This window comes from Magnolia sinica, chromosome 9 (genome assembly GCF_029962835.1).
Source record: "Magnolia sinica isolate HGM2019 chromosome 9, MsV1, whole genome shotgun sequence".
NCBI classification, from domain to species: domain Eukaryota; kingdom Viridiplantae; phylum Streptophyta; class Magnoliopsida; order Magnoliales; family Magnoliaceae; genus Magnolia; species Magnolia sinica.
This window is the reverse complement of record NC_080581.1, coordinates 66,728,755-66,743,012: the sequence shown is the minus strand read 5'-3', so window position 1 is coordinate 66,743,012 and position 14,258 is coordinate 66,728,755. Positions and strand designations below refer to the sequence as shown.

The 14,258-nt window shown below is 37.4% G+C and overlaps 2 long non-coding RNA genes across 2 annotated transcripts; both read left to right on the top strand.

Annotated features, from left to right (window-relative positions):
- Positions 1-4,489: 4,489 nt before the first annotated feature.
- Positions 4,490-5,842, top strand: LOC131256405 (uncharacterized). The gene is made up of 2 exons (XR_009176794.1): positions 4,490-4,575; positions 5,237-5,842. It is a non-coding gene; the product is annotated as an uncharacterized LOC131256405 (long non-coding RNA).
- Positions 5,843-11,789: 5,947 nt separating this feature from the next.
- On the top strand, positions 11,790-12,610 carry LOC131256404 (uncharacterized). Its single transcript, XR_009176793.1, has 3 exons — positions 11,790-11,857; positions 11,938-11,995; positions 12,501-12,610. It is a non-coding gene; the product is annotated as an uncharacterized LOC131256404 (long non-coding RNA).
- Positions 12,611-14,258: the final 1,648 nt, after the last annotated feature.

Below are 14,258 nucleotides of genomic sequence, written 5' to 3'. Positions count from 1 at the left end.
TAGAAGTAAATTTTCCACCATTGTCAGTCCTTAAAACCTTTATTTTTTGCCTTAATTATTTTTGCACCATTGCCTTTTATTGTTTGAATATGATGAAAGCTTCGGATTTACGTTTTATGAAGTAAACCCAAACTTCGGGAGTAGTTGTCAATGAATGAAACAAACCATGACGACTCTCCAATGGAAACCTCTAGCGATGACCCCCATATGTCGGAGTGCACATAATCAAGCACTCCCTTACATACATATTTTTTATATTTAAAAGAAAATTTAGATTATTTACCATACATACAATGCTCGCATATATCTAAATTACAATTCTTAAAAGCTGGAATCAAACAACGATAAAATAGTACCATCATGCCCTGCTCGCTCATGTGGCATAGACAAGCATGACACATATGTGCAGACGTGGAGTCTGCAACAGCCGTTGTCACTCCACCTACTGAAGTGCTCCCGATCAACCTATAAAGGTTTCTTTACCTTTGCGCTCTCGTAACCATGAGTACCCGTTTTAAAACTTTAAGGACACCATTAAGACCAATGAATTTGTACCCTATAGCCTCGAGTGTACCGAGAGAAATCCGACTCTTCTTTATATCAGGAATATGCCTGACATCAGTTAAGGTATGCTCCATCCCATCAAATATCTTGATGCTCACCGTACCAATAGCCATAACATTACAGACATTGTCATTGCCCATAAAGACCTGTCCACCATCGCATTTTCTGTAGTTGACAAACCAACCCCAATGAGGAGTCATGTGATATGATTCTCCTTTGTCAAGGATCCACTCATCTCAATGATTGTCGTGAAAGTGTTCGATTATGGACACAGACAGAACATCGCCTCCACTTATTTCTTCATCAGATGTAACAACATTTACCTTCCTGGAAGAAGCCTCTGAGTTTTCTTTCTTCACTTTAGGATTAGTATAATCCTTCTTCATGTGTCTAGTCATCCCACAGTTCCAGCACTTTAATTTGCCTTTACCCTTACCATTTGATTTAGATCTAGGTCTCGAAGATCCTGTTCCTCACTCAGTATTCCTGCCTCCCGTAAACAGTGCATCAGAAGATGTCCCTATGCCACCGTTTATCTTTCTCATAGCCTTACCTTGAAGGGTTAAGATAACGGTGCCCACACTTAGGGATTTATTTGCGGTACACATTGAGTCCCTGAATGACTTATACGATGCTGGAAGAGAATTCAATAATATGCATGCCTGATCTTCATCTTTGACCACTTCCTTCATATCCAGCAACTTGCAGATAAATTTATTAAAGTAACTAATGTGGGCCTCCACATCTCCACCCTCTGTCATCTTAAAGGTGAACAACTGTAGCTTCAAGTGTAGTGGATTTTTAATGAATTTTTTCACATAAATATCCTCTAACTTCGCGTATAAACCAGCTACAGTTTTCTCCCTCAAAACATTATAGAGAACGTCATCCGTAAGGCACAAATGGAAGAAGAACATTATAGGCCTTCTTATCAAGAGTATTTCAAACGTCATCACTCATAGTCGACTTTCGCGCCTCAAGAACACCATCCTCACCTTGCTTGGTTAAGGAACTAATCATCTTGATCTTCCATAACTCAAAGTTATTTTTACCTGATTACTTCTCAATGTCATACTTAGTGTTTACTATTAGTGCTAATCCTTCAGATTCATGCCTGCGCCCCAACGATAGCTCTAATATCATTTGTTGGGAGAATGGCGGAATCACATAGAGATGAATCTAGGATAGCGATCCAAAAGCACGAAGCAAAAGGAAGAAGAACACAATGATTTAATGTGGAAAACCCTTTCGAGAAAAAAAACCATGGCACAAAGCGACAAAAATTCACTATGAAAGTAGAAATTACAAAGAGAAAAGGCTTACCCAATTCGAACAACCTCGAATCACACCCTTGCTCCACCCCTTTAAAACCCTATAACTATTTAGAAACCCTTGCAATTCTTCCTCTGTGTGTGTGTGTGTGTGTGTGTGTGTGTGTGTAGCCTTGGAAAGAATCCCATATGAAATAGAAAACGAATCCTGCAAATCTGCAGTTTTGCATAAAAACTGCGCAGAATCTTGCCAATGCCATCGAAGGCCTTTTAATGGCATCAAACTAATCCTTTTGATGCCATCAAAACTCTGTCGATCGCATTGAACTAACACCTTGATCAACTATCGAAAAACAAAATATGATTTTTCGTAAAATTTCGATTGTATTAATCCAGTTTCAATGTCATCGATGGTTCAATCGAACATTCATCGATGGCATCGAAAAAGTGCACAGATAGGTCAGCGAACTGGAGAAAATCTAAAAAATCTCGATGGGATCGAGCACTGTTCGATGCCATCGAACAGACTGTCGATGGCATCAACAGACCCTGTATCTGATTAGATTTAAAACATCAAATACAACATGGACCACATCCTAAGAAGATGTGATGATTGAACACGTATCATTAAAAGCTTTTGCGGCAACAAACATTTTAGATCAAGCTGATTTTTTTTTCCCTTCTTTCCAGTTTTGTGTAACCTTATCAACGGATTGAATGGCAAATAAACATTTGTTTTATTACTTTCATCCAGGCTAGTGTGACTTTATTAACTGGTTGGATGGCAAATAAATATTATGGTTAGCCTTGGGAAAGTTTCAATGGTGGGTGTCATTAAACCCCACTTTTTTTAAAGGTGGGGCTCATTAGATCTTCGATTTTGCTTCATTTTTTAGTTATGCCCTAAATGACCTTGCAAATTGGACGGAAGGCATATCGATATAAAACACAGACATCATGGTGTGCCCCATGGGAGTGGATTAGGTGTTACCAGGGCAACACCTTAGTGAGTGTTACTCTTATTGTAGGGCCCACCTTGATGATGTGTTGTATATCTAAGTTGTCTGTCCTTCTTTTTTTTTTCAGCTCATTTTAGGAGATGGTGTAAAAAATTAAGCAGATCCAAATCTCTGGTGGATCACACTTCAGGAAACAGTGGTGATTGAACGCTCTCCATTAAAAACTGCCCCGGGCCCAACATAAGAAGTTCTGTAATGTTTATTTTCCATCTAATCTCATTATTGGAGTAACGTCTACAGGTTTTGTGGGGCCACCATGATGAATGTGTTGTATCTACGCCCTCCATCCATTTGGAGAGACCATTTTACTGCATGAGCAAGGAATGAGGTAGTTCCAAATCTCAATTGAACCTTACCGTAGAAAATAGTGGGGACAGTGATGCAGCGTTGAAACCTTAGTAAGACCTACCGTAATGTTTATTGGAGTTCTAACCTATCTATAAGTCAACACATACATGGAGGAAGGGAGAACACATATCTTTCACTCAGTCTATCACTTGAGCTATGGGATCAGGGTGTATGTAGTGGGGTCCACTTGAGCTTTGGATGCCTCAGTCTTTAGGTCATGCCCTGATATGGTCTCTCCATGTGGACGAGGCCTCTTCATGTGGACGAAGAGTGATACAACACATAGATAAAGGTGGGCCCACAAAACCTGGTGACGTGACTTGATTAGCTACTCAAGCGGTCAATAGCTAACCCGCGTCTTGCACTGCCACCTAATCCGCGTGAGTGCGGAAGCCGATTGGCGGGTGTATCTCACACCAGCTGTATAGCTGACCACGAGGTATCTGTTATATCCAAACCGTCCATCTATTTGACGAGCGCATTTTTAGGCTTGAGAAGAAAAATAAGACAGATCTAACAATCAATTGGACCACACTACAAAAAGCAGTGGGAGACTGAACGTCTACCATTGAAACCCTTTTTGGGGTCACAAAAGTCTTAGATCAATATGAAATTTTTTTTCCCTCTTCATTCAAGTCTTTGTAACCTTATGATCAGATTGGATGGAAAATACACGTTATGGTGGGCTCTACAAATTCTTAACGATGAAAATCATTATCTCTGCTATTATTTATGGTGTCGTCCAGGATGATCTTTGGATATGATTAGTTTGTTGGATAATCCACTAAAATGATCTCTAAAATTAGATGAGCAGTGGATAATCTATTAAAATGGTCTCTAAAAATAAATGAACCATTTCGATATGATAAATACATCGCTGTAGGCTTATAAAACTTTGACATCCTTTGAACCGTCCGTATAACTTGGAGCTCAGAGCTTGAGGATCCCCGTGCTCGCCCTGACACGTACCTGCACCAGCTATATAGCTGCAGTCCGGATCCTCTGCCTGTTACCCTAATCCTCATTGGTCCACGTCACCACTCACTTAAAAAATAAAAAAATAAAAGAAAGCTTCGGACGCCAAATCATTATAAAAAAAAACAAAGCAAAAAAAAAAATACCAGAAAAAGAAAGCGGGGAAGGAGGGAAAAGAAAAGGAAGAAAAGGAAGAGAGTCTATCTCCTATCTCTCTCTCTGTCTCCTCTCACTCTCACTCTCCCTATCTATCTCTCTCAGATATTCTTTTCAAGGATTTAGGTTTTGATCTTCTTTTTTTTTCTCTCTTCTTTCTTGAAGCTATTCGAGTGATATGCAGAGATTGGGTGAATCGCTCTTGTAAATTGCGGAAAAGACTCTCAACTCTACATCTATCAGTAAGATCCATGTGCTTTTACATTGGAGGGATAGTGAGCCATTCAATCTCTTGTTTTTCAAATCTAAAACCTCCAGATTGCATGTTTGGACGTGGGTTAATAAATATGTATATAAGGTGTGAGGATTTGGCACATGCCCGCAAGCTATTCGACATTATGCCTGACAGGAACATTGTCTCTTTAACTGCATTTTTTTTTATTTCTATTTTTTAAATATAATCTTCCTACTTGCGATTGGGTTTTAAGAGGTCTTAGTTTGGATATATTCTATTAATGATCTCCCAGATAAGATAACATTTGATTAGTCCCCTGCAAATAGGGCCACTGCAGGTCTGTGATGAAATAATAAAATATATAGCAACTGTCCACGTTCAGTGAGAGGAAAAAGAAATCGGATACAATCTTCCAATCTGGGGTCTTGTGGGGCCTGTTAAACCAAATGTTCTAGATCACTGAGCCACAGGCCTCTCTTGTTCAAACTGAGGATACTATGCCTATCCTGAGTCTGGGGTTCCTGTAATTTCTCTATCCTCCAACATAGCAAAACACGCTGTCATTGCTTATCTTTTTTCTTTGCATCATTAGAGAAGCACTAATGATGTACTGACCTTGTTTTTTGGAATAAGTCAAGTTGTCTTCCTTTCCATGATACTGTGAACAGGGCAAGTACACACTTAAGATGAAGTTGTTGGGCGGGAACGGGAACCAAATGACTTGCATCACCTTCGATTTCTCAATTGGGTTCGGATCACCCATCAGCGAGGGTTAAGGTCGAGGCATGGATGGGGGACAGCTCTCGTCTACATCTCGTGTAAGTTTCGAATTTGAATCACTACGTGGATAGTTAATTTCACTCGAATATTGTGATCGTTCTAGCAGAACTCTGTATGTATGCTCATTCTCCTTTGGATTGTGAAAACACAAGCAAATGCTATATCCACCTATTTAGATGATATTACATTGTTCATATTTAGAAGTTATTGGGTTTGTTTGGATGCACTATCGTTTTGAATTGCAATTGTTAGTCTAATAAAGTGGGTTAAAAAAAAGTTCAAATCATGAACTTCTCTAGCATTTATATTTGGGGATCATTGCTCGAGATTTCAATTAGTAATTTGATGTGGGATGTGAAAGGAAATGCAACTACGAATTGAGGGCTACTTCCTGTTATGAATACTAGGAAACATCATTCATTTATGTTATTTCCTCATTTAACAAACTGTTCAGAATTCAATTTGCTCATGCATCCAAGCACAGCCTTTGTGTATGCTTTGGTGGTTTTTCGAACACATTGCGATGGGGATACTGTTGTCAGGACCATTTATAGTTCTGCTAAAGCCCACATGCATAGTGGCATATGCCAAAGAATGTGCGTATGTGGTACATCTGAGTTGTGAATGAGGTAGGCCCCACCATTGAGATGACCTAGGAGAAAAAATATAAATCTCTGTAGACCATTAGGGTACTTCATTGATGTGAACGGTGGGAAAATTCTTTTTAAAATAACTTATTGCCATCGTACATGTGTGGCTCACCTAACGAGATGAACGGCCTGACTTCTGCACCATTGGGTTATTTCTATACAATTATCTAGTGAATGGGATGCTTACTCGAATTGAGGTATTGCATTAAATTGCAACACTTTTGGCCAGGCATCATACAATTATCTACTGCTATTTTTGTCATTTGGGCTGCATTCATCTAACATCTCTAGTAGAGAAGAGGTACTTGAAAATTTTCAAACCATGGGAGATGTTTACAAATATTCCCTTTTATTACAGTAAATTAGCATTTCCACACCAAGAATCGAGGTTTGGACAAAATGAGGATCCTGTTTCCTATTATGTGGGCCTGGTGACCACTTACCACCATTTGGATGGACATGTAATCATATGCATTATTTAATAATTAATGCTCAATGTAAACATAAAAAATCAGGGTAATAAACATGTATGTTGAATCCACACCACTTGATTTTTTATTTTTTATTTTTCTAATTGCCTATTATTCACATACAAGTACCTTTTGGTCTAAGCCATGTTCACAGCGTATATTAGAATCTTTTGAAAAGCAGTAGCATTTAAACTTTTGAAGTCTATAATTCTGCATAACCGTCTACCTATATCTACCACACCCCTCTAATGAACACTAATTCTTCCTTAATCTAATTCTCATGTAAGTTAAGTAATGGATCATAAGATCTTAATTGTTGAAATTACCATTAAGTATGATAAAAATAATTTAACTGTTAAATAAAAGATCAATGGTTGAAAACACTCATACAACTATTTTAAATATTTTGAGTATTAGCACCAATAAAAACAACTTGATGAATGGCCTGATCTACCAGATTTTAACAAAAAGAGTGTCCCCATCTAACTATATACATTACTACCGCATTGGCATCATAGAGTCAACAATAACTGAGCCTTCTTTCCTGGTCATATTCAGCAGTAGTTGGGTCATGTTTTAGACCATGGTTAGACCCTAAGCTAATGTAAGATTGGTAAGCCTCCAAGTGCAAAGTTTGCATGGTAACTCACCGACGTTACTTACAGGAAAGCTGGAAATGTACACGACATTTTTTTTTATATAGTTTAATTGGACACATTTAAAATGTTGGTTATTGGTGGGATGCACTTGAATCGAGCTGATTTTAAGAAGCCTCTTGTCTTTCTTTCTTTCTTTTTATTTATCTAAAATTCTGTGTAGTGATGCTTTCAAGAGACTAGTAAAAGCACCAATAAGAATCTGTGGTGATCGACAGATCGAAAGAATTCATTCGTCTCCGACAGTTAAGTTCTTTAAAAAAAAAAAAAAAAAATCTGCTCTGTATTTGATTTTCCTGATCTGTTATTTCATCTGCTTGTTTTGCTTTGATCCATCTCGTTTCATCTAGAAAAAATAGATTTTTTCCATTGTTTTGATGGATTCATGTGAATTTCACTTCAGTTAATTTTCACCATACAACTTGTTTTTGTATGTTATGTAACAAGGAACAGAAGGTTTGAGAGGATGTTAGCCTCGCATGACGTGTCTGACTCCCACCATCAGAAGGTATGCTGGTAGTAGGTCCCTGCCTTACAGGAGAGGTTGACTGTTTGAATTCCATCCTGCTCAACAATTTCATTGTATGTTCCTAAAACAGAAAAACATGTAATTCAGTAAACTAGTCCCTCAAGCTAACAGTTTCTGTATGTTTGGCTAGAGCAATCTTCCTTGGTTATGGTTTCTCAAAGGCATCAGTCCTGTGGCGATATTGAAGAATGTAGCTCAAGTGACAAGATATTCTGACCAAAACCAGCAGCAATCTTCTAAGATACAGCAACACTCGTCAATATAAAATGCATCAATAAGAAGACAGGAGAGTAGTACATGGAAGGGCCCAAGGTTGAAAAGTAGAAGGAGATGCTGATGAAGAAAACTCAAGATCAGGGCGCCCAGTTTGTTTCTTATGACCCAGTCAAAGGGGAGTGGAAGTTCAAGGTTGATCACTTCAGCTGGTATGAATTCTGCAAGATTGAGGATTCATGTGCATGCTTCTTTTCAAATTGCAACTTATGTTTGTGTAGCATTTCAGATTGCAAGAAATAAGACCGTTTTTGCACACTGAAGTAGATAAAAGAGGCATGTTTGTCTTGCATTTGTTTATTTTATTTTTATTTATTTTGGAAAGGATTTTTTCTTTATAGCTACGGATTTAACCCGTAGCCTTTGACCATTTTCCTGCATAACTGACGATTTAGGGGCATTTAGCACAACCGCGGGTAAAGGTCCCTGACAGCTAGTAAAGGCTTTACCAATGCCACTTATACCGGTGGTTTTTTGGGCTTTTATAAAGGTCAATTTTCTTGTAGTGTAATGGAATGCCATTTACATATTAAAATTTTACTTTTGAGATGTGATAACGATCAAGAAAGTTGAAGTCATGCAAGTGACAAGTTTGGAGATTGTTGGAGGCTCTTCAATTGAGTCGTTGCTTACTTTTGATGATTTACAAACACAACATACTTGTATAACGAATATCATATCTCCAAGCTTAGGTGTTGAATTGCAATTTTAGTCATCTTGATTGTTAGGTTTGATACATCCTGCCTTAATTAGTATTCGACGGGTCGGGGCTGGTGCTGTTTTGGGATGTACAGTATCATACATAATCCAATTCAACATCCAAACATGACCTTTTATTCACCGACTGATATGACCTCTATTTAACTAAATTTTGTGACTTGAATCTATCTAGGTAACTATTACTTTTGCTTTATCACCTAAGTTTTTTTTTTTTTGCTATTTCTTTTGAGGGTTTTAAATGAATGAAGATTGAAAACTGGAAATAGAAAAATAAACTATAATCTTCGCCAAAATAAACAATCATATCATATTTCTAAGTTAAATCACTTCACACTCACACAACCATATCATCTCCTCAAGTGTAACCTCATCATATAGTCTATCAATCGTATCACATTCTCAAGTGGATTCACCACACCAACTGTTAAACAACCATATCATATCCTCAAGTGCAACCTCATCACACAGCCCATAAAGTGTTTCACATTCTCAAGCGGAACCACATCACGCTATCACACAACCATATCATATGCATCCTCAAGTGCAATCTCATCCTATAGTCCATCAACTGTATCATATTCTCAAGTGAAATCACATCACACTATCGTCTCAACCATGTCATGCGCTCAAGTGCAACATAATCACATAGTCCATCAACCAAATCATATCCTCAAGTGTAACCACATCACATTATTATAAGACCATATCATATCCTCAGGTGCAAACTCATCACGCTGTTCATCAATCATATCACATTCTCAAGTGGATATATACCTCATCACACTATCACACAACCATACCACATCCTTAAGTACAACTCCATCATGTTGTCCATCAACTGTATCACATTCTCAAGTGGACACATCACACTCACACAAGAGATGTGGTTTTTCACTGTGACATTATTTCAAAGGGAAACAACAATAGCTCACCTTGAAAAGTTAGAAAGTTGATTTTAGCTCAATCTATGGTTTGCATAAAGTGGATCTCATCATTGTGTAGTTTCTTTCGGTAGTGTTTATTTACTGTGTGAAATCAATTGCAGGACTTATCTACGTGCAAGGAAACATTGTCAACCCTTAAAGTCATGCAGGGGCAAGGAGGCTATCCACAACTAGAACTGGACATAGCTCACCTTGAAAAGGAAACTGAGTTATATTCACTGGAGAAGCTGTGTTATGAAGCTCAAATGATGGTATGGTAAATGAGAAGGCTCCATCTCCTTTTCAAATAGGTACTCTCTCTGTATATTTGATCACTTTAATGTTAATGCATTAATCTATTTATCTTATTCGGAAAGTGGTTGTGAACTGTGGACTGTGGTAAATGAGAAGGCTCCATCTCCTCCTTTTTTGTGTTGTTGTGAACTATGGACTTGCATTTGATCACTTTAATGTTAATGCATTAACATTGAAAAGGTGCTTTTTTTATTCCATCCTTTACTTCTTTTAGAGTAGATTTGGAGAGTTCCTTTCTTTAATGGAAAGATTGGATTTTTGTAGCTGCTTTTAATCAACTCGAGTTCAAGTAACTTGAATAATTTCCTTTTCAATCCTAACCAGAAAAGAATATTGTTTTTTTTTTTTCCTTTTACAATTTTTTTTAATTATTATTATTTTTGTAGCTGCTTCTTGAATTCCTAATGCTTTGTGTGAGTGGTTAGGGTATCCTAATCCAGAGTTTGCCAGGTCCCATACCCTCCACATCGATTTGTGCATGAAAGCGCCACTTTTATGCTTAGTCACAATTTTGGAAGTTTTCTAAAAAGAAAATAGTTCAAAATTGCGATTATTTAGAAGAAAATGCTGCTTTTGTTATGGAAGTTTGATGTGGAGGATATCAGAGATGGGAAGTCTTTTACTTAATTGATATGGAATCAGTTGGATACTGTGAAAATTGTATGGAGGCAGATTGTAAATCTTTTGGGTCTGTGTATCTTCTTTCAATATGCTTCAGTCCACTTGATCTATTTGATGATATAGATATACCAATGCAGAGAAAATCTTCTTTTCTTTTTTGGTAAATTGAAAATCATTACATACCCACTTTATCATTTATAATATCTGGACTGCAACATTTCAACATGCAGGGGGAACTTGGTGCAAATGCTATATTAGCTGTGTCAATTGCTGCTTGTCAAATGCTATACCCAAAACTCATGTGGGGTATTACACCACATGAAACAATGTGGATTGAACGCCTAGTAGTGACAAAAGTTTCGTATCAGGATAATATTTGTTCCTATGGTTTATTTAAGCGATAATAATTCTATTTATTTGTCTGTTGTCTAGTCATGTAGGTCTACAAATGTGCATTCAGAATCAGTATTCCTCATTTTTAAAATCACTTTATTAGATGATGAATTATGAGATCCTTGACCGAGGGTGTGCACAATATACTTAGATTTTGAGGGGACTGCGGTAGTTTGGTATTTGTTATCTGTAGCATTGATGTTGGACGGTGATGGTCCTGCAGTCTATATAAGTTTATTGATGTTCTTAGATATGAGAAGATAAATTGCTTCATTACATTTTTTGTGCAGGAAATTGCTTCACATCTGGGCTTTCCTGATGGTTCTGTAAGCCACCATGGTCTGGATGTTGATGTTAATAGTGTGTTATTAATGGCTGACATTGTTCTTTATGGTTCCTTTGAAGTACCCATCATTGCTCCTGACTTGGCTAGCATAAAAAGATATGTGAGTTTAGTGCCATTTAAACTCATCCTTGTTTCCTTTACATTTACATGACTGAAGTTCGCAATTTTTTATTTATATTTATTAAAAAACCCGTCTTAATACAGGTTGTTAACAGAGTCCATGGTTTGATTTTTCAAGCACGTGAACCTGAGATGATAGTGTAGATTATAGGATTTTAGTATCGGACATGAAGCTGTCTAAATTTGCTCGTGTTGTTGCTTACTCTGGAAAGTTACTTGCTAGGAACATACTAGCATCAGAGTTTATAACGGGCTACGCAGAGCTTTTAGAAAATGTTCTTCAGTTTCCATCAAATTCCATGCTCCCCAGGTCCATTTCTCAGCTTCAAAAATACAATTGGGAATGGAATTTGTTCAGGAAGAAATCATATGAGAGAGGCACGAGCGAACAATGAAGCCAAAACTAAACTTGAGAGAAGCTGGGAAGCGAGAAGCTACCCTTGTTCAAGCACTTGAATAACTGAGGCAGACTCTTAGTAGAACAGAGCAGCAGGTGTTTATTTGATCTTGATTCTTGGTCCGTAATTTCACTAAGTAACAAAAAATGATTCATTTGTTGGTTTGCTGTTGTAGGCAGTTTTTAGAGAGGACATGGTTCGAAGAGACATTGATGATCTTCAAAGATTGGGTGGTATGCAACAACAAAAAGATTAAAATTGTAGTAATTGCCTGTTTTTTGCTGATCTTATTTCTTTTTTATTTATTTTTTTTTTGCTGGTAAAAGTCTCCGTTATAGCGTTTGGTTGCATCAAATGGCCAAAGGTACATTTGGTTGCATCATGATCATCATCACCATAACCTTGTCCCATCTATTTGATGTTGGCTTTCTGACAATTATCATGGTTGGTTGGCAAAAGTTTGACAACTAGCAAACCAGTGCCACCTGAGATTAGCACTTTTATGTGGACTGGGGACAAAAGTTTGACATCCAGCAAACCAATGCCACTTGACATCAAGCCTCCTTTAGCCCTATCCACATATTAGTTGGCATGTCGCTACTTTTTATCTATTTAGTAACTTTTAATATTTTCTACTTTCAAAGTCGCCAAATGAATATTGGCAAGAAATTAGAGCTGTTCAGGCAATGCATGAAGTGGCAACTAGCTAATTTCATTTTTTTGCTGACATTGTTGTAGGAGGCAGCCATGATACGATTGGATATGAGTGAATATATAGAGCGGCAAAGAAAGTAGTTGGCAAGATTAAAGTGGAAGGTTAGTTTTCAATGGTATAAACCGAATGTGGGTGCTAATTGATGAATTTTTAGGGATTCTATGCCCACTTTTTAGTTTTAAGCACAACCTGTGAACTGATATGAGCTTAGCTATAGGAACTTTCTGCTCAAGATGCCACTCCTGCTTCCTTTCCCATTCGAAGTTGTGATGCTGCTACAATTTTCTTTTTTCTAAGAATTTCAACCATTGTGGTATTGGATGCTCCAGGCCTGGTCATATGGAGAACTTTGTCTTGGTTTTTAATTAATTGTGGGCTTTTCTATCATATTACTGTTCTTTTTAGAGAATGTGCAAATGAAGTGGTGAGCTTTCACAATTTTTGCTTCAGTTATTTTCTCTAGGAATGCAACTATAGAAGGATTTAACTCTTGGAATTACTTGAAGATGCTCATACCAGACATGGACTGCTGGTCTATGATGGTATGATGCATATAGGCTTCTTCTCTTTTCTTTTGTAGGTTATTAAAAAGAAAAAAATATCATTCCTGTTACTTCTGATCAACCACTGGAGGTTATAAAAAGTGTCTCAAAATTTCAAGCCTTCATTGTATTATAAATTAGAGGTACAATCGATCTACAGTGGAATGATGGCCGCACACACATTGATGAAAAGATGGCCATTTATATTAATTTTCTTTTTTGGACGATTATTAGAGTAAATTGGTGTAGAGTGAGAATCCTTAACATAATTTCTTTTTGCAAGAAGTGTATGCTCAAAGTAATATAAAATCTTGAGAACTCATTGATCTACTGGCAACTCAACCAAGTCCTTTCAATTGGCCTAGCCTCTTGAGTCCAAAATTGACCTATTACATTACCAACCTAGCAAATTTCTTCTGACAGTTCACTTGGACTGCAAAATCAAAATACCAGTTTTCTGAATTGACTTCCAAAAATATCGAATTAGAATTATAAGCTAGCACATAATTGTATGCATCTCATGCTTGTCTACTCTCATCGTTCAAATCTGAAATTGCTTGGCACGATGCAAACTACGCCCAGATATTGGAATACCTTCGAGATGAGTATGAGCCTGCGCAATATTTCGGAAGCCTCGATTTTAAATTGAAATTTGTAGAGGTATAGTCCTTCTTGCTATTGTTGTTTCCCTTTGAAACAATGTCTTGTAGAGTTCAATGTTCGTGAAGAAAGTTTGCAATTGGTTTAAAACTCACCGATTGAGCTAAAATCAACTTTCTGGCTTTGTTGTGAGAATGTGATACGGTTGATGGACAACACGATAGAGTCATACTTAAGGATGTGGTATGATAGTATGATAGTGTGATGAGGTATATATCCACTTGAGAATGTGATATAATTGATGGACAACGTGATGAGTTTGCATCTGAGGATATGATATGATTGTATAACAATGTGATGTGGTTACACTTGAGGATATGATATGGTTGATGGATTATATGATTACGTTGCACTTGAGCGCACTCTCACTAGCGGCCCCAACGAAACGCCAGTGTAAATATAAAATGTGCGGTGTTTTTAAGTGATGAGCTGACCAGCCTGATTTTAGGCTAGAGCAACTGTGCAATTGGACCCACCTCATGATAGCTTGTTCTTGCACCTGATGTCAACATTACGGAGTTCATAAGCTTGGGGTATTTCATCTATTTTCCTGTTATTTCTGTGGTGGGATGAGGCTAG